At 41.3% G+C, this 21,113-nt stretch overlaps 1 protein-coding gene across 1 annotated transcript in view; it reads right to left on the reverse strand.

Annotated features, from left to right (window-relative positions):
• The window catches only part of il1rapl2 (interleukin 1 receptor accessory protein-like 2), a 557,469-nt gene that overhangs the window by 417,462 nt on the left and 118,894 nt on the right, over positions 1 to 21,113 (reverse strand). The gene's annotated exons all lie outside the window — the stretch shown is intronic.

Consider the following 21,113-nt stretch of genomic DNA (forward strand, 5'->3'; position numbering starts at 1 on the left):
CCAAAGGTTTCTGACAATGTTGGCAACATGGAAGTGTTTATATTATGAAGAAGGTCCAGTTTCAAGGACGTATGGAACATCAGACTTTACATATTAAAAAGAGAGAAACATATTTGAAGGAGAGTGAAAGGCTTTGCAGGAGAAGGCCATGTAAGATCTAAGAGGAATGTGTGAAACAAGAACTCTCCAGCCATTTATACATCAGTCTGCTATGTAATGAAACTGAAGTTGGGGAAAAGCTATTTGGGCTTCCATTGTCAAGTGGGTATTGTGTTAACTCGCTGGGTTTGTTTTAAATTGAAAGTCTATTTTGGACTCAAAACAAAAACAAAAATACCTGGAAAAACTCAGCAGGTCTGGCAGCATCTGCGGAGAGGGACTCAGTTAACGTTTCGAGTCCGAATGACCCTTCAACATTGGTTAACTGTGTTCCTCTCCACAGATGCTGCTAGACCTGCTGAGTTTTTCCAGGTATTTCTGTTTTTGTTTTGGATTTCCAGCATACGCAGTTTTTTGCTTTTATCTATTTTGGACTATTGCTTAAAGGGAGCATATAACTGGAAGTCAGGTCAATTAGGAATTTTAGGCAAAATCAGAATTACCTGGAAAAACTCAGCAGGTCTTGCAGCATCGGCGGAGAAGAAAAGACATTTCGAGTCCTCATGACCCTTCAACAGAACTGGGTGAATCCAAGGAGGGGAATTTTAGGATTTGTTATAGCAGTAATTATACTTTTATGTGTATGCTTGAAATCTTTTCTTTTGTTGATAGATGTTTTAATTTAATTTTTTAAATCTCTAAAGCTCTAGGCAGATTACTTCTGAATTTAGTGCACCTATATTCTCATAATAAATACAAATTGCAAAACCGTTGTGATGGCACTATCAGGTTTCTCTTGTGGATTTGGTCTGTCTGGCACAAATCACCTGCCACCTCATAACATATTGAACAGTAATATGAAAAACGCAAGACATCTGGAACTAGATGAGTATCGTGCTACTAAATGAACTGAAAACATAAGAAGCCTCAGCTTTGCAAAGATACTGTGTTTACTGAAGTTATTTCAATTGTACATGCATGTATCAGAGCTGCTGATGTTGCTGTGCAGTGCTTTGAGAGAGGAACAAACTGCAGAGCGAAGCACTTAGAATTGTCATAGGCTGGGCAAAAGTTATCTTAACAGAATAAATACCAGCAGGGCAAATATCATCTTTCCACTGTTCCAGTTCAAATGGCTGGAGATAATGTATAAAATGCCAGATGACCAGATGCTGTCTCAAGTGATGCTATCAGTTAAGTTAACATCCCAAAAATTGAACAGTTTTTCCACAGTACAGCTGTATGCTCATTCCTGGAGTAGCATGCATGTATGATAAAAAGGGATGTTCTGTCACATTTTTGATAATAAGGAAGGCTCTCTGTATTTTACAGGCATCTCTAATGACTATGTTATACCTTAAATGTTGAGTTCATTGCCAAATGTTGTCTGAAAAGACACCAGCTACAGATGACCTCAGTGACGAACAGTCTGTCAGGTTGCGATATTAATGGAGAGATGGGAAAGATACAGGCGAGCATGGTGGTGCAGGGAAAATCCTGCAGGTCCAGGGTTTGGAGGCCTTGCCAATCTAAACAGGGTCTTGCACGTCAGCTGTGGCCCATTGGGTAGCAATCTTGAATCTGCATCAGAAGGTTGTCTGTACAAGTCCACTCCTGAGCACAAAGTCTAGGCTGACAATCCAGTGCAGTACTGGCTCATTCTGTTCTCTTAGGTTGACGTTAAAGATCCCATGGCACTACTTTGAAGAACAGTAGGGGAGTTATCTCTGATGTCCTTGCCAATATTTATCTCTCATCCAACATCACGAAAACAGGTTGGCCTAGATTTTCCTTTCCCAATGGAGATTAACGCTGAGATGTTCATTGCCATTGAGTGATGCAACAGCACCACAACTTCGGGCAACATTACCTATGCCGGAATATGTGGTGCACTTCCATGGGTTCTGGAAGAGACACGCCAATGGTCCTGCCCTTCCGATGGTTATAGCAGCAGGGAACATTAGGGTGAAAACTTTGCCTGTTTTACAACAGCTTGCACAGATTTTTATGTGCAAAGAGTTATGATCACAGGTATAAGTCAACAAAAAAAGGACTAAATTAGCGAGAAGGAAATCTGTCCTTCAGGGTAGTTGAAAATATCAACAATAAAAATCACAGTTCTTCATGATACACTGCCATGAATGAAAGAGGGTCACAAATAAAATCTGGTTCCTTCACTCCTCTTCCTTCTTCCACTGGCTGCCCTGACTCCTCACCCCACCCAACCCCCAGCTCCTGGTGGGATGTCCTGAGGTTGCGGAAGATGCTATCTAAATGTAAGCCTCGCTTTTTAAAATAATCTTTCACAGACTCTCGCCTAACAGTCAACCAAATTGACAGCCTTGCCGGCAGATGGGAGCTTGATCAAGGAGCAGGAAGCTGGAGCATGGGGCGGGCATAGAGGCTCCCCAGGCAATGAGTGGAGGTTGGGTAGACTCTACAATTAGCTGCATTACCTCTTATTACTACTAACCCGCTATTTTGAAGAAGTCAATTCTATAATTGATATCCTGAACCTTGATCTGCCACAATGATTGCTTCTGAAATTTAGGAGGTCACATGGTGACATGCCCAATAAGTTAAATACAGTGGGCCAGATTTTGTTGCCAAAGAGCGAAAAAGGCTAATGACCCTCAGCGTTGTTTATGTGTGAATGGTTCAACAACTTCAGATGAGGGGTAGATGCATGATTAAATTAAAAAGTTGCTGTCTGGGTTATACTGTTCAGTTGTTAGCTTTTCAAAAATGATATTTTGTGTCTGACTCACCGTTCACAGGCATCGAATGGCCTGAAGTTAACAAGCACGTAAGAATAGGAACAGGGGAATCCCATATGACTCCTTGAACCTGCTCCATAATTCAAAAAGGTCATGTCTAAACTTCTACATCAACTTCATTTTCCCACCTGATCTCCATTGTCCCTTGATTCCCTTGGCCTCTAAAAACTTAGAAACAAAGGGATGAATTTTCCCCCCATTGAGGTGGGGGGGGGGGGGGGGGGGGGGGGGGGGGGGGGTGGAGTTGATGGGTGGGCGCATATGGGTGCGCTACTGATCAGCGCCCCCAGTCAGAGGCACGGTGCCATTTTGCGTGGGTGGGCCAATTAAGGCCCGCCCAGTGTGACATCCACACAGAAGCATTATGTGCTCCCTGTCCGGACATGAGGGGGGGAATCCCAAAATTGAGAGTGCGCTCTTTCGCACATGCACACAAAGCAGCGCACTCATCTCCCTGAGGCTAAGTGCAGTCTCAGGGAGATCGGCTCTACATGTAAAAAAGATAAAAGTAGAAAAATAAAATTTCCGTTACATGTCCATAATTTTTACACAATCTTCACTAAAGTTTTTTAAGGCCTACATGAAACCTCATCCCGCCTGTGGATGAGGTTTCATGTTTTTTCTAGTTCCGGCCGGGGCTCCTGACCTGCTCACCAACCTTAAGGTTGGACGGGCAGGTCCTTTAATTGCTTAATTGATCCTGTCAGTAGCCTCAATTGGCCATTGACAGGTCGGTGGGTGTGCACTGATTTTGCTGTGCTTCTCCCTTCCTGAAATTTTAAATCGGGTGCGGTGATGTCGGGAGTTACCCTGATGTCACCATGCATCATTTTACATGTCGGCTAGCGGGCCCCGCCCCCGCTTGCCGACTCTTAAAATTCAGCCCATAGAGTAGGCCATTCAGCCCTTTGAGCCTGCTCCGCCATTGAATATGATCATGGCTGATCCTCTATCTCAACGCTCCACTCTCTCTCCCCTTACCCCTTGATGCCTTTAGAGTCCAGAAAGCTACCTAGTTCCTTCTTAAATATATTCAGTGACTTGGCCTCCACAACCTTCCGTGGTAGAGAATTCCACAGGTTCACCACCCTCTGAGTGAAGAAGTTTCTCCTCAGCTCAGTCCTAAATGGCCTACCCCATACCTTGAGACTGTGACCCTTGTGGAAGACCCCCCTATCTGTCAATCTGTGTCTTGAGTATAATCAATTTTGAATATCTACAGCATTTTGTTGTGGAGAATTTCAAAGTTTCACGGCCCTTTGAGTGAAGGGCTTCTCCTCACCTCAGTCCTAAATGGCCGACCCCTTATCCTGAGGCATTGATCCCTAGTTCGATGATCTCTAGGCACAGGAAACATCTTCTCACATCCACCCTATCAAACCCTCGCAGAATTGTAAATACTTCAATGAATTCACCTCTCATTCTTCCACACTCTAGGGAATATAAGCCAATTCCCTCCTCATAGGACAACACACTCATCCCAGGAACCAGTCAAATGAACCTTCACTGCACTCCCTCTAAGTCAACTATATCCTTCCTTCAGTAATGAGGGCGTAACTGTATATACTGCTGCAGGTGGTCTCGCCAAAGCCCTATACAATTTCAGCAAGACTTCCTTCCACTTATATTTCAATCTGCTTGCAATTAAGCCTAACATCGATTTCCTTCCTAATTGCTTGCTGTGCCCTCACATTAACCTACAGCACTTCATGTACAAGCACCTCCAAATTACTTTGCATACCCTGATTTACTAATCTCTCACATTTGAGAAATTATTCTGCTTTTCTCTTTAGAAAAGTGGGTAATTTCACACTTCACCATATTATACACCATCTGACACCTTCTTGCCCAATCACTGAATCAATCCCGGCCCTTTTGTAGCTTCTTTACTTCCACCTCACACCTTACTTTCTCAGTTAGCTTTGTATTTGGATATATCACACTCAGTCCTCTCAGCTAAGGCATTATAGATTGCAAAGTTGCTGTATGTTACGGTGGATACAAACTAAATTTATATAGGTATTTGTGGCTTGTGATTACAAATATTAATATCCTTTTAACAACATAAGTCTGAATGACTAACAATCAACCTCTTTGGCACTGTGAATTAACTATTATAAATGTGACGCCTCATGCTTTCTGGCTGTGAATTGTTTTGGAGAATTTTAAAAAATCAAATTTTATTTACTTTTAACGTGCAACTTAGTGGGAAAACATTATTTGAGCTAAAGGGTACAGGGGCAAGTTGAACGAGCAGCAGGCGCCTTTAGATGCCCTGCTGCACAAAATTGAGCCCGACGTGTTTCTGCTGGATACCTCCCCCACCTCCCCCCACCCCCCGTATATTACCAGATATTGTATGTGTATTGGGAGAACAGTGCAGGTCACCATAATAAGACAAATATCAAATATACATTATATATTAATGCATTCTTTGAACAACAAAATAACTGCAATGGGTATGATAAGAAAACAAATACAGAAGCAACAAACTGTACAATGGAGCATTACGATGGGATTATAGGCTGAATATCATTTATGTGCCAGCATTTATTTTTAAGTTATTAGAGTGAGAATTAATTTGTAAGTTTACTGATGTGGTGCATTAGGAAATGTCAGTGGAATGAAATAAAATGTCCATAGAAAAAGGAGTATAAATAGAACATAAAATAGTGAACACAGTACCAACTCTTTTTTCTCTCCATTAATCAGTATTCCTTGTTGTAATTAAGAGTGGTAACCTGGCACAGCTTTATTATACAGCTGAAAATGGATTACGTACAAAAATAAGCATTATTAAAAAGGGTTTCCAGTTCTTGTCCAGCCCGGAGATAAAAATGAATAGTCCTTTGGTAGTACAGAACTTGAGTATTACTGAGAAAAAAGACATATCAAAGAGTTTCAACTTGCACTCATCAGGACACTTCACAAGAATACCAATATAAGGGGAAAACAACAATTTATACTGTATGAGAAGAGAGTGCTGATTTGTTAGGCATGTGGACTCTGATTGGTAGAGTCTTTGCCACGGTGAATACACTAGTGATGGTGACTGACAGTTAACTGCCAAGTATTGTTTGACATATAAACCAGGCAGCTTGTACCTGATTGGTCACAACTTTGCTCGAGAAATGAGTCAGCGAATGGCTGTCACCTATTTTGTTTATCTGAAACAGGCGCAATATACACGCATTGCCTTTCAAATAAGGGTTTCTAATCTCCACTTTCGGAGAGCTCGCTTTGGAAACTTGTCCCTGATGATGTTTTCTTTTGGGCACCTTCCACAAGTATCCACCTCCAGGTTCCTGAACTCTCCTTCCGATGTGCCTTTCCCTGGATCACCACATGCATTCAAGCTTTGTCTTCCATGCTCTCTTTCAAAGGCTCAGTCATTCCAACAGAACACTACTGCTTCACATGCCCATAGTAAAGAGTTACAGACCTTTGGCTGTCTCCTTGGATCTCCTGGCTTTTTGCAAGCCTATTTTGCTTTAAGGCTGAGTCCTGCAGCTTTCTCCCTTTAATTTTAGAGCCTTCATCTCTGCTTCTTGCTTTCACTTCCACTGATTTGACTTAACTTAAAGGGCTTCTACTTTAGTGTTTTGGAACCTGCTCCTGCAGTTCCTTCTCCTGTGACCAGCTTCTCCTGGCAGCTGATTTCAACTTTAGTTTGGGACTTGCTACCTGTCCCTCTGCTACAAAACTGCTTCCAACTGAACTAAAATTGCTTTCTGTTTCTCCTTGTCTCTGAATGGGCCTCCTGTTTCTAGGCAACAACACAGTTTTTTCTACCTTATGTTTGTTTCAGCTCCACTTCAAGAGTCGTAAAACCTAATTAAAATGCAGGCATCTTTTAAAGTGAAACTAAAACTCAATATCCCCCTTTTCCTAACACACAAGCACAAAATGCAAATCAAAATTAAACTTAACGCTAAAACTCATTCCTAACACCCACAAATATGCAGTTCACCACCCTCCGAGTGAAGAAGTTCTCATCTCAGTCCTAAATGGCCTACCTCATATCCTGAGACTGTGACCACTTGTTCTAGACTCCCCCAGCTAGACGGAACATCATCCCTCCATCCAGTCTGTCCAGCCCTGTCAGAATCTTATATGTTTCAATGAGATCCACTCTCATTCTTCTAAAATCCAGTGAATACAGGCCTGGTTGACCCAATCCCTCTTCATACGACAATTCTGACATCCCAAGAATATCTCTGGTTCCCATTAACTGATACTCTTACAAGTGTCCTGATGAGTGCAAGATGGAACGCTTCAACGGGTCTCTTTTTTTCAACAATACTCAAGATGAAAATTACTTTAAACAAAAAACATGCTTTTTTAAAAAAAAAATTGTTTGTGGAATGCTGACATTTCTGGCTAGGCCAGCATTTATTGCCTACCCATCACTGGCTTTGAGAAGGTGATGGTGATCTATCTTCTTGAACCACTGCAGTCCAATGGCGTAGGTACATCCACAGTGCGGTGAGGGAGTTCCAGGATCTTGATCCAATGACAGTGAAGGTACAACATTTTGGTTCCAAGTCAGGATGGTCTGTGGATAGGAGGGGAACTTGCGGGTGGTGATGTTCCCATGAATCTGCTGCCTTTGTCCTTCCAGGTGGTAGCGGTCACAGGTTTGGAAGGTGCTGTCAAACCTTGGCGAGTTGCTGTAGTGCATCGTGTAGATGGTGCACACTGCTGCCACTGTGCATCGGTGCTGGAGGGAGTGATGTTTAAGGTGGTGGATGGGGTGTTAATCAAGTGGCTGCTTTGTCCTGGATGGTGTTGAGCTTCCTGGGTGTTGTTGGAGCTGCACTCATCCAGGCAAGTGGAGAGTATTCTGTCACACTCCTAACTTGTGTCTTGTAGATGGTGGACAGGCTTTGGGGAGTCAGAAGGTGAGTTACTCACCACAGGATTCCTAGCCTCTGACCTGTTCTTGCAGCCATAGTATTTATATGGCTAGTCCAGTTCAGTTTCTGGTCAATGGTACCCCCAGGATTTTGATCATGGGGGATTCAGTGATTGTAATGCCATTGAATGTCAAGGGGAGATAGCAATCATGTGGCACAAATGTTACCTGCCACTTGTCAGTCCAAGCCTGATTGTTGTCTAGTTCTTGCTGCATGTGGAATGGACTGCTCCAGTAGCTGGGGAGCTCTGAACCACTTACTAGTTTCATTGACTTGCACTAGGCAATTCCTTCGTAACTTAAATATTTTCTGATATGAATAAACTTTCCTAAATGTGCTAACTATTGCTTTTGCTTCTGAGAAAGTGAACCAAATTGGAAAAGCCTCCTGAACTAAAGCAATCAGTGGAATTTCACAATTTGCGCTTGGGGGCAGGGTCTGATCCAGAAAATCTGAACCTTGAACCAGCATAAAATATCATGGAAAAGAAGAGGTGAGTGATTTTTCGCACGGCTCTTCTCTTCTCTTTGTAAATTCGTTGAGTTCTCTCCACTGACGTTTAATATTCCCTGATCTGGTTGTGCTAGTACAGCCCATTCTGACTGGCTTAAGATGATATTGTTAATGCAAACAAATTGAAACTCAGCCCCACTGCCTTTAAATCAGGTGGTGGATAAGATAAGGGAAAAGCTGTAGAACTTTCAAAGAGTTTGTACAATGTTTCTGCACTTGCACTACATTACTGTTGGGGTGTACATTTTTGTGAAAACTGAGGAGAAGGTTTAAATATTAGGGATTCGCTAAATCATAATATAAACTGCACGAAAATACAATAGGGAAATAGACATTTGTCCCAATTCATTTTCAAATATATTAAGCTGCCAATATACTGAAGAGCAGATTTTTGTCTGATAACTTATCTGCCAGGCTTAATTTTTTAAAAGGTTGTAATTGATTGGTTCTTCTGTGTTGGGGTGATTCATTGCTCCAAGACCAGACTACCAGAATGGAAATATATTCAGAAAACAGTCCCCTCTCACTAAGATGCACCTACTCTGCAATGGCAAGTGAAAAATCAGGCTTCCTTGGTAAAGGTTGCAGGGACTTTGGGCCCAATTTAAATGAATTAAAATCTCAGCCTTTGATCCTGAACACCCTGACTTGTTGGATAACTTGCAACTTCAATCAAGTAGACACACAGTATTATACCACAGGTCATCCAGCCTTTGTATGGTTTCTGTGCCACGTTATGCAACTTTTCTCAGAGATGAAGGGAATGCCAGTTTGTCAAAAAGGAAACCTTTTACAAGTAGACGCGGCTCCCATAGGGAAGTGTGCTTTGCTTCTCTTTTATATTCATAGTCATGTTTTAGATGTTTAAATGCATGCTGCTCTTTCTGTCGATAACAGCTGCCCCCACTGAGGAGTTAAGACTCCATCGGAAAATTAAGCCGTGCCACGTTGAGATAGAATGGGGCACAAATTGGCAAAGATTGCTGAGAAATCCAAGGCAGCCGTACCATTAAGAAGGCTTTGCCGTCACGTTGCCTTTGTCTCACAAACCTCTTCTGTATAAAGACACTGAGTTGTCTTCATTTAATTCAATGTTCTGAGCTGTGCTGGAGGAGATAGATAGTGACAATGGCTAGAAAAGTTGGGAAAAGATTGGGAATCCTGAAGAAAGCATAGCTCTAACTGTCACACCCGCTAACCTCAGTGTTCCCACGGAGCTCATATCCGTCTTGAGATGGAATATTGCACTCTCGTTCATTAGGAAGCGCAAAAGAAAAATCTTAGTCTTATGCAGTGCAAAGCTAATGAAACCAGAAATGATTTTCAGAAAGGCAGAGTTTATACTCGACAACATTGAATAAATGTGGTCGAGCTGTCAGTCTTCTAAAAGATTACAGTTGAGGTAATACAATGGAAACCAGCTCATGTGCTAAATGTCCATAAGCTGCATCACAACATTCTATGTTGTAAAACCCAGTGCACAATACCAATTACCCCATTGAACATATTGATTTGTCTGCCTCCAAAATTCTTCTAGGCTATGTCATCACTTAGAATTCTGGCCCAGAATTTCTCCCCTAGGCCCAACCCAGAAGTTAGACACAAAACTGTGCCCAAAGTCATGTCCATTTGGTCAATATAAAGGCATGTTCACCTATGTAACCTCCGCTCATTTGCTACTGAAAACCTTATCCATGGTTTGGGTACCTCTAGCCTTGACTATTCCTGGCTGACCTCCCCCTTTTTACCCTCTATAGATCTGCCATCATCAAAGCCTGCTGCTTATGACCTTACATGCGTCAATTCCTAGTCAGCTATCACCCTGTTTGTTCACTGTTTTACATTGATTCCTGGTCAAGCAACAACCCGATTTCAAAATTCTCATTCTTGTATTTACATTCCTCCATGGCCCCACCCACCCCTATCCCAGTAACTTTCTCCAGCCCCACAATCCTCCGAGATATCTGCACTCCTCTAATTTTGACTTTTGAACATCTCTGATTTTAATCGTTCCACCATTGGCGGCCATGTTTTCTGCTGCCTAGATGCTAAGCTCTGGAATGCCCTTCCTAAACCTCTCCCTCTCCCACATTACTTTCTTCCATTAAGTCACTCCTTAAATCCTTATCTCTCTGACCAAGCTTTTGGTAAGATGATCTAATATCTCCTCATGTGGCAAGTTGCATATTTTGTTTTACAATGTCTCTGTTAAAAACCTTTTGAATGATTTATTACATTAAAGGTGCTATATAAATACAAGCTGCTATTGTTGTTATTCTCCTGGTCTCCCTAGAATAGGTCTGAACTTAAGATGCATGTAAATGGGCATAAACAATCGGAGCCTAGAGAGACACTGAATCGACACCAGAATATTTCTTTGAGTCTTAAAATTTAGGTTCCAGTTTATTTTACCAACATTCGCACAATCAACCTGAGCAAGTTTAAGAACCTGCAAGCAGGGAAACTTTTTAATCTTTTCAATCATACTGCATGTCATGAAAATCCCATTCAAAGAAAGGGAAAATACAACAATAATAAAAGGAGAACTGGCAGTGTCTCTAACGGGTGGTCGATCTGCAAAAACCAGATTCAGAACCAGGCAGAAAATCCACCGTCTCTCTGATAAAGTATTGCTCCCTTCTTACTGCACTCATATATCAGGTGAGGTTATGTGTTCAAGACCTGTGACCAGCTTTTCATTTCCCAGTGGAGCTGTGGATCAGATCGCAAAACTGGAAAAACAATTTTCCTGTGCCTTTCCGACCTTACAACATTCTCGTGTGCCCTTCTGGCAGGTCGTATGAGTGTACAAAATGGGAACAGATGTAGGCCATTCGGCCTCCTGTGCCTGCTCCTCCATTCAATAAGATCGTGGCTGATCTGTTTGCGTTTCAAATCCCACATTCCAATCTACCCCCGCTAACCTTTGATTCCCTTGCCTAACAAGAATCTATCTACCTCTGCCTTAAAAATATTCAGCGACCCCACCTCCACCGCCTTCTGAGGCAGAGAATTCCAAAGTCGCGCAACCTTCTGAGAGAAAAAAAATCTCCTCATCTCTATCCTAAAAGGGTGACCCCTAATTTTAAAACAGTGTCCTCTGTTTCTGGACCTCCCACAAGATGAAACATCCTTTCCATGCCCACCTTGTCGAGGCTGTCCAGGATCTTGCCTTTCCTCATCAGACAATCCACTCATTCCAGCCATCAATCTAGTAAACCTCCTCCAATATAATAAAGGATAGCATTCCACTAACTTTCTTAATTCCTTGCTGCACAGGAAGTACAGGATATACAGGAAGACCCTGCGTACAAAATGCACAAGCACTTCTTCTGAGGTCAGGGCTCCCACTTGTGAAAACCACAGAAAGATTGTATCTCCTCTCACATGTTATTTTTACGTGGTGTGGGTTTTGGAAGCCATAAAAAAAAAAATCCACACCTCCTTGGAGAGATTGTGACCAGCGGGGAAAGCCTGCCGAGGAGTCAAGGACATTCTGAAAGGTAAGTGTTAAATGTTTTGACACCTTCACATGTCACTATTAGATGCTGTATTGTAATGCAGATGTGATTTTAATGCAGCGATTCATCATAGGCTTCTGTCCTGCAAAGGTAAATTGACCCTTAAATTGACCAACATTGTGTAATTGGTTTTATGTCAAAAGTGCCATAATACATTAAAAATGTTTTAAAATATGTACTGTCAGCTTCTGCTGTCATGTTTTGTGCTGTGATTTCAATTGACTGCAGCTCTGGCTGTCAAAAAATAAACCCTGCTTTTGAAATTTGAAAGAAAGATCTTTGCACCTGTTCCCTTCCATTGATTGACAGGCACTCTGCTGTAAGATTGAAATAGGACATCATGGGCAGACCATAAGATTTTCTTCCCTTAAGGGCATACCTGAACCAGATGGATTTTGCAACAAGTAGTTACAATATAGTCCCTGTTACTTTTTATTCCAGATTTAATTAACTAATTGAATTCAAATTCTGCAGATGCTATGGTGGGATTTGAGCTTTTGTCTCTGAATTATTAGTCTGGACCTCTGGATTATTAATCTAGTAACATAACCATTGTACAAACATTCCCTTAATTGCACTCATTCCCAAACGTGGTATGGTGGTGAGCTGATATTTGATAAATTGGAAAAATATTATTATTCAGTTACATGGCAGGGTGGCCTTGGTTTAAGAAGGCTCAAATCTTTGATTGCCCGAGGCTTGAAAAAAGCCTAAATACTTAAACTACACAGCCCGAGGAAACCAACATTATCAAATTCCAGCCTATAGTGGAATCACTTTGATAAAAAAAAAATGTCGCTCCTGCCATGGTGAATTGCTGGTAGACAGCACATATTGGGAACTCACAAGTGTATGTCCTACAATTTTCTCTTCAACTGGTTGGAAATGGGTGACTAAAGAACCATCTCTCACCTCTGGGATCTCCAACCTAAACTGATGGGATTGGAAAAAACTCCTCGGGCAGGAAGGCCTCAGACTGGCACTCCAGCGTTTACAGCTTGCCTGCCACCCTTAATTAGATGCCATGCCTGCCCTCTTGCCGTTAATTGGCCATTAAGTTGCCATCCCTGTGAAATCCCCAAGGTGACAGTTGACCTCTGGGGATGGCTTTGGCTCATGGAAACGTTCCTGAACTCTGATGCCCATTCCTTTTCAGGTAAAAGTCTGCCCCTGATCTTTAGGCCTCCAACATCACCCCACCACCCCCCCCTCTGCCCCCCTCACCAAGCTCTGACCCACAGCTTCTGGCTTTGGTCGTGGACGTTATGCTATTGGAATAAAGAGTGATAACGAGGCCAACCCCTCAGTTTCAGCAGGCCCTCAATGTTCAGGGGATTTCTTGGCTCTCTCCAACAGCACCACTTTCCTTGCTCTTTTCCCATAAATACCAGAGCCTATTAAAATAACTGGGTTGAGAAAGATGACCCATTTTTAGTGCAGGACAAGAGGATGTTATCGTGAAGCACTGATATTCATTCAGCCAAATATTGCTCTTAGCTTTAATTAAATATTTGTTCTTTGCAAATAAATAGAATATGAAGTACAAACTCCTTTTAATGGGGGTAAATAATTAAATTGTGCGCTTCTGTTCATTAGTTTTACACTGGAAATATGTTGGTAAAATTAGGTAAAAGCCACAATTGCTTCTCTTCCAAAATTATGAAATAAACATCCAGTGTTAGGGGGAAAGTCATGGACTATATTACTGGCAGTCATACTAACGAAGAGCAAGTTCTAACAGAGTTGTAATTATTTTTCATTTCCAATGACTTCTTACCTATCATCTAATTTTACATTGGCACACAATTAATTGGATGAGAGGGGAGAGCTACAAACTCACATGATCGCGCTATATTTGAAATGGCCTGATGCTGGCTGGAATGGCATGATGGCTGGGAAACAGGAGAGAGTGGGAAGTTGTGCTGCCAAAGGCATTAACAAGGGCCACAACAAAACATTCCCGGTCAGGAAATTGGAGGACGGGGTGCTTGGGGGCCGAGTCTTTGTGGTTGAGGGAATGGGAAGGGAAGCCTGGGGTAATGGAGAGTACCTGCTCTTCCTGGTCCCACAAGGGAACCTTTAAATATGTAAATCATTCTCTTGGCACAGGATCCAAATCACAGGAGCTTGTCCAGACAGTCTTGGCCAGAATCTTCCGTTTTGGTGTCTAAGTTTGATGGTGGGTGCATAAATGAGAGTTATTTCAGCTGGGTGGTGGGAGGGGGTGTGTTTGGTGGGACAGCTGACCATATGCATCCACATGGAGCTTGCCAATTCTTGTGGCAGGGGTGGGCAGTAAGTTGCTGTCGCCATCAGTACTCATGGGGTCGAAGGACAGGGCACAAAATTTCAAGGGCACCCAGGCAGCCTGCACTACCCCTTCCACCTTTGCCCAGACTCTTCTCCACCCTTAACTGTTAACCCTTCTTTAGTCATCCTCCACACAACTTGCATTGCCACCACCCGGTCTCAAGCATAGGTTGGCATTTACAGACACTCCCCAAAGGGAACAATGCAACAGCAACTCACTGTGAATCATGAAGGGAGTCAACATCAACAGTTGCATGCCATTTAAGTGCAGCCCGTGAATGTGAATGTTCTAATTTCTCACTGGCAGGAACTTAATTTGAAGGGGGTACTTAATCCCGGAAAGGTGGCCTTTAAATGAGCGTACATGACAATTCTAACACATGCAAAAGGGCTTCCCGACAGTGTTCATTGGGAATCTCAACCCCGTCTTTAAAGTCCCGAGAACAGAATTGCTAAAGTTCATTCCGCCAACAGGGAACTGATTTTTTGGCCTCCCACCAAATTAAGCTCCCCCACCCACCAAGTTTCCAGCTGCTGGCGGGACCAGAATATTTCACACCTTATCTTTGAGTCAGATGGTTGTGGGTTTGAGTCTTACTCCAGGGACTCGTACACAAAAATCAAGGTTGACACACCAGCATAGTACTGGAAGAGTGCTGCACTGTCAGAAGTGCTGTCTTTTGGATGAAATATTAAACAGGTGAATATAAAAGTTTGCAAGAGCATGCAGTGTTCCCCCCACCCCAGCATCCTGACCAATATTTACTTTGCAATCAAAACAACTGATCTGGTCATTATCACATTGTTGCCTGTGGGAGCTTGTTGGTGTAAATTGCACATCATGTTGCCTGCATTACAACAGCGAATGCACTTCAAAAGAATTTCATTGACTACAAAGCACTTTGAGACATCCAGTGGTCGTGAAAGTCGCTATATAAATACAGGGTTTGATTCTTCTTTAAGATATGAAACTAACAGCACAACGACATACTTTACAAAGCAGCATGGAATATGAGGGGGATGCTTTGTGCACACATCTATGCTATAATATATTATATCCAGTTTATCATCATTTAACATGAATTGTATGGGCTTTGATCAGAATATCATTTGTGACAATGCAATTATGATTTCTTTAGTTCTTAAAACTTACCCACCTCCAAAAATATGCAACCTCACACATGCATCAGTCAATGGATTATTTCTGATTTTTTCAATTAGGATAATTATATTGTTATTCAACAGTCTATTTACCATGCTGAGGTTAGTCAGAACCACAGCATGCCAAAATGGTTGTGAAGGCCAGAAATGGGGGGATTAGGGGTTAAAAACTGGCTCTATCTGGATTCATGTGAAAACAGTGCCAAGTAAATTGAATCAGTGGATGCTCCAGCCCTGAATCAGAGCTCGATATCATCAAATACTATTAAGTTCCAGCTGCGCCCTACACTTCTACTTTTGTCAGATTCACATATTTCCCTCTTCCTGAACTTGGAAACAAAATCATTCTTGACTTTAAGTGTGAGAGGTCCAATTTTTCCATCTGCGTTTGGGTACAAGTGATCTTTGTGTGAAGGCAAAATTGAGCTGCATCAGCTTCCTTCTTCCCACTTATTATAGGCAATTCACAAACTACAGGCAGACAGCATTCACTCAAAGCAGGTCTTAGCCCGAGTGCGTGAGGCTGCTTTTTTGTACCTTTAAAACACCCACACTTATTATTCATTCATAAGAAACGTAGCAACTCCAAACTATTGTGCCCACGTTCATTTGGCTGGTGCAGGGCGTCCTCAAACCTGCCTGATAAATTAAGAATGTGATGGGCACATTTATTTTGAGGATTGTCATGCAAGTCGACAACTTTGCAGATTGATGCTGAATTTGTATCTAATTTTATGGATGAAGATGGGAAGCTAATTTATTCTTGTTGCAGGCATCCATTTTAAATACTCATTGATGTATTTTAAAAAAATTGCATACCTTCAAAGTTCACCAGTTTTTGGAATTTACCTATATCTGTGTCATATTATGTTTCTTTTCATTGACTACACTTCTCATATTTTGCCAAGGAATAGTAATTTATGCATAAATTTAATGTTCAACATTCAGACACAGTTTTTTTGTCTGATGGAGAATGTAAAAAGACTACTTTATTGTGTCTCAATCAGTATAATTACTCTTACTGATTTTCCTTTGGTAATACAGAACTTGATTATTGCTGAAAAGAGACATGCTATTGAAGCTTTTCATCTTGCACTCATCAGGACAGCTCTCAAGAAAATATCAACAGTAAGAACAACAATTTATACTGCATGAGAAGAGAGTGCTGATTGATTAGCAAGTGGACTCTGATTGATAGAGGTGCTGCCATGGGGAATGCAGCGGAAAGCAGTTAACTACCAAGCTGTTGTTCAAAACTCAAACCAGGCAGGTCAACTCTGATTGGTCAAGGCATTGCCATAAAGAAAGAATCGGGCAGTGGCTGTCCCCATGGGGATAACCATTCCCTGGTCATTTCTTCAGCGCAATGCCTTGATCAATCAGAGTTGACATGCCTAGTTTGAGTTTTGAACAACAGTTTGGTAGTTAACTGCTTTCTGCTGCATTCCCCATGGTAGCACCTCTACCAATCAGTATCTACTTGCCAACCAATCAGCACTCTCTTCTCATGCAGTATAAATTGTTGTTCCCTTTACTGTTGATATTTACTTGTGAGCTGTCCTGATGAGTGCAAGACGATAAGTTTCAATATCATGTCTCTTTTTCAGCAATACTTACGGATTTTATTTTCATGAAGACGAGTGAGTACCAGCTCCTGCTTGCCTAACACACACAATCTCAAAAAGGCCTGAAAAATCAGGCTAAATTCTGAACTACATCCAGAGCCTGTAAGCCTTTTTCCCACCTGGAATGCTAATTATTTTACTGAGCATTAAGATATTCATCAAAGTAACCTTACAAGGAATTTTCTACCTTCTACATATTGAATAATTTATACATTATAGTAATTATATATTTCAGATGTCAAGGACAACATTTATCCCTCAACTAGCATCATTAAAAACAGATTGCTTGGCCATTATCACATTGCTGTTTGTGTTATCTTGCTGTGTGCACATTGGCTTACATGATTCCTACATTACAACAGTTACTACACTTCAAGAATTACTTCATTGGCTGTAAAGCGCTTTGAGACGTCCTGAAATCATAAAAAAGGTGCTATATAAATGCAGGTATTTTTATTTTTTGAGGTCATCTTTTTGGTCTAAGAAATGAACAAGAATCAGGATAGTGACAACATGGAATAAGCCAATGCTATTGCTGGCAAGTGGGTAGAGAAAATCAGGTACTGGTGCCTGGTAATTCTGTTGAAGGATCTTTAGCCAAATTTCTCATTTCTCTTTGCACATACTGGGGAATTTGTTGTGTATTTTCATCGCCTTCTCTTTTTTTTCTAATTTCTAATTTAGAAACATTGCCAATTAAGTCCTGTCTGTCATGAGCTGGACTCTTTCGTCTTTGGACCTACGGCTCAAACACACAATCAAATTTCTGTTTCAAGCAGATCTCATTAGCTGCATAACCCACGCAAAGTTTGCAGGATGGAGGAATAGTGTGTGCTTGTGCCAGCCAGAATTCTTGCCGTCTTACCCTGTTCCAAGTTTCCTAGCAACTGTCGTCAAGCAGAAGATAGAAGCACAGTTTGCCCAGTAGAAAGTAGCATTTAATTCAAAAACACTGAGGCAGAGCTAGGACTATGGTCGTTTGCTGATGCTCATACAAACCCCTGAATCATCCCAATGTCAGATGCGACCAATTTAAACTACACTTCGACTGCTTTGGAAGACATAAACAAACTTTAACTTCTAATTTAAATGCATCTTCTCACAACATCCGTTCACTATAAACTCATGGTAGATTTTTTTTTCGGCTTTTGCTTTTGAGTAATTGAGAAAATCCTCATTTCATATTGTTGAAGTGCTCCCTGAGAAAATGAGTATTTACAAAACGTGCCAAAACTCCACAAAGCATGAAATATTCATATGGTTTTTGAACAAAAATAAAACACCAACAGTAAATCTAAAGCAGGAGCAGCTGTTCATTTACTTCTATGAACAGTTGTGCTCCAGGTTTATGATTATTCTAAGAATCAAATGTCTGTGCACAGAACTAGGCACAGAAACTATTCAACCATTGAGAAGCTTAATGGTGATATTTATTTAAGACACTCCATTAAACGTACATCTTTTGACCAAGCTTATCGTTCTCTGTCATAATATCTTCTTATGTGGCTTGGTGTCAAATTTTATTTGATAATGGCTTCTATGGAGTGCCTTGGGATATTTAACAATGTTCAAGGTGCTATATAACAGCTGTTTGCTTCCCTTTTCATTCATGATTTTGGAACATGATGGTGTAATGTTAATGTCACTGATTAGTAGTTTGGAGGCCTAGACTAATGGTTTTTAAGGCATGGGTTCAAATCTCACCATGACGGCTGATGGAATTTAAATTCCATTAATTAAGCAAAAATCTGAACGATAAAACAAGTCTCAGTAATGGTGACCAGGGTAGCTGTTGTTGATTGTTGTGAAAACCTATCTGGTTCATTAATGATCTTTTGGAATGGAAATCTGCCATCCTTACCTGGTCCATCCTACATGTGACTCCAGGCCCACGGCAATGTGGTTAACTCTTACATGCCCTTTGAAATGGCCTGGCAAGCCACTCAGTTCAAGGGTAATTAGGGATGAGCAACAAATAATGAAATAGATTACTACAAGTATTAGACTACCTTACATATTAAAAACAGAAAATGCTGGAAAAAACTCAGCAAGTCTGACAGCAGCTGTGGAGAGAGAAACAGTTAATGTTTTGAGTACGTATGACTCTTCTTCAGATAGTCAAGAGACTGTCTTACTATTCTCTTACTATCAGCATTCTGGTTACAAAAAACATCACAGGGAAACATTCCTACTGCTGATCTTTAATCATTCCTACCACATTTAAGACTCTCACAAATTTCAAAGTTCATAGATATTGCAAGATCTCCTCTGATTTACCTCAGCAGTCTCTGCGTAAGAGCCTCGCAAACTAGGCATTCTCTTGTTCAAATAGCAATGAATCCACTCCTATGCAAGTTTTTACAGAATGACTTGCTGAAGTGCTCTTTTGTGTCACTTCATGAAAATGCATACTCTAAGCAACATGGAATGTGTCAGCAATATGCTTCTCATTGACAACTGTATAAATCACTTCTGTATTTTAGTGGCACCTCAAAGTCTCATCATACATCTCTTTAACATATAGGAAAGATAAAAGCAGGACCTTCCCTGCCCTCGCATTTTGAGCAATACTTTTAATAGCCATTGTACTGGATAGGCAAATTTCTGACCACCCTAATGTCAATCTCAATGTAACTGCAAAGCACTTTACAACTGGGAAGGAGCGCGACAGATACAATGACCTCAAACAGAATGACTGAGAAATTCAAGTACACTGAAGGGAAAAAGGTAACAGCAGATAGGATGAAAGAGATTTATTAAAAAATTAAACTCAAAATGATAAACCCGACAAGGATTGTGACATAATCAGACCAGGCAGAGAAAGGGCAACAAGAGGTCGGCGGGGGGAGACTTGCATTTCTTTAGCACCTTTCAGGTGCCTCAAAGAGATTTGCAGCCAATTAAGATTGTTTTTTAAGTGTACTAACTGTTGTAATGAAGGAAATGCCACAGCCAATTTGTGCATAGCACACTCCCACAAACAGCAATGTGCTAATGTGTCTTGGTTGTTGATTGAGGGAAAATCATTGGCCAGGAAACCAGGGATATCTCCCCTGCTCTTCTTCGAAATAGTGCACCTCCCACTCCTCCCACAATCTCCTTTGCTTTACAAGCTGCAGTTAAAGCTGCAGATGGTGTAACCAATGCATCTTTAGCTATCCCCCACTACCAACAATGGCCAGATGGCTAAAAACTGGACTGTCTGATACAAAACTAGACATCTGGCCACCCTAGCTGCAAGTTATTGCTTACCTCTTTAAATAGATCTGCTGGCAGGAGGAAGGGGCATCCTTTATGCTGCTGGACTTACATTCGGATCTAAGAAGGGGCGTTACCTAAAACAGTGTGATCCAAAATGGCAGCACTGACATTAGAACTGTTTCACATTGACCAATAACATCATCTGCCTACTCTGCACATTCTTCCATATACCCAGTGTACACCTTCTACACCTTCACCAAGATATTGTTTCATCTGAGCTGTGCTGGTAGTGAATGTAAGCGGTGTGGAAACCATTTTGATAACCGTAGTCCCGAAACTTGGGGCGGTATAAGAGCCAAATATAGCATCCATAACATTTAATCAGGCTGCCCTGAAATATATGGATGGATCCTGAATAGATGATAATCCATTCATGAGCAGCAACACAAATTGTTCCCTCGCATGACCAGATCTGTAAAATGTAACTAACTGACTGCACATCTCATTGAATTTATGAACCATTTGATAGGTTAAGTGTATGTACTTCCATTGTTCATTTAACATTGAGAAACCGTTTGATATCCTTTCTATTAGAATGATGATCATGAATAATGATTTTTGCAAGTGAAAAGAAATCAGATGAATTGGACCCATCAGAAATCAATGTTGAAAAATCAAATTGATTTTTAGTTCTGTAGTTTTAAGTCAGTGCATTCCTGCACTATGACACTAATATTTCAGTAAACAGTGCAAATCAGTAAGTATTGATAACTCATTTCTACTTTACATTATTATATTTTTTCACCCAGTGTGTGTGTACATCCATGAATGTATGTATGTGTGGTAGGTGGTGGGGGGGGGTCGATTGAGGTGAGGTGGTGGTAATGATGGGAGGGAGAGGGGTGGGAAATTGCCCAAAACTACAACCTTCTCTTCTGAAAGCGCTGAGTGCTTTCCATCCTGTTTCCATTTTTACTACTGTCATCTTGT

The sequence above is a fragment of the Carcharodon carcharias genome, chromosome 9 (assembly GCF_017639515.1).
Source record: "Carcharodon carcharias isolate sCarCar2 chromosome 9, sCarCar2.pri, whole genome shotgun sequence".
In the NCBI taxonomy this organism is placed as follows: domain Eukaryota; kingdom Metazoa; phylum Chordata; class Chondrichthyes; order Lamniformes; family Lamnidae; genus Carcharodon; species Carcharodon carcharias.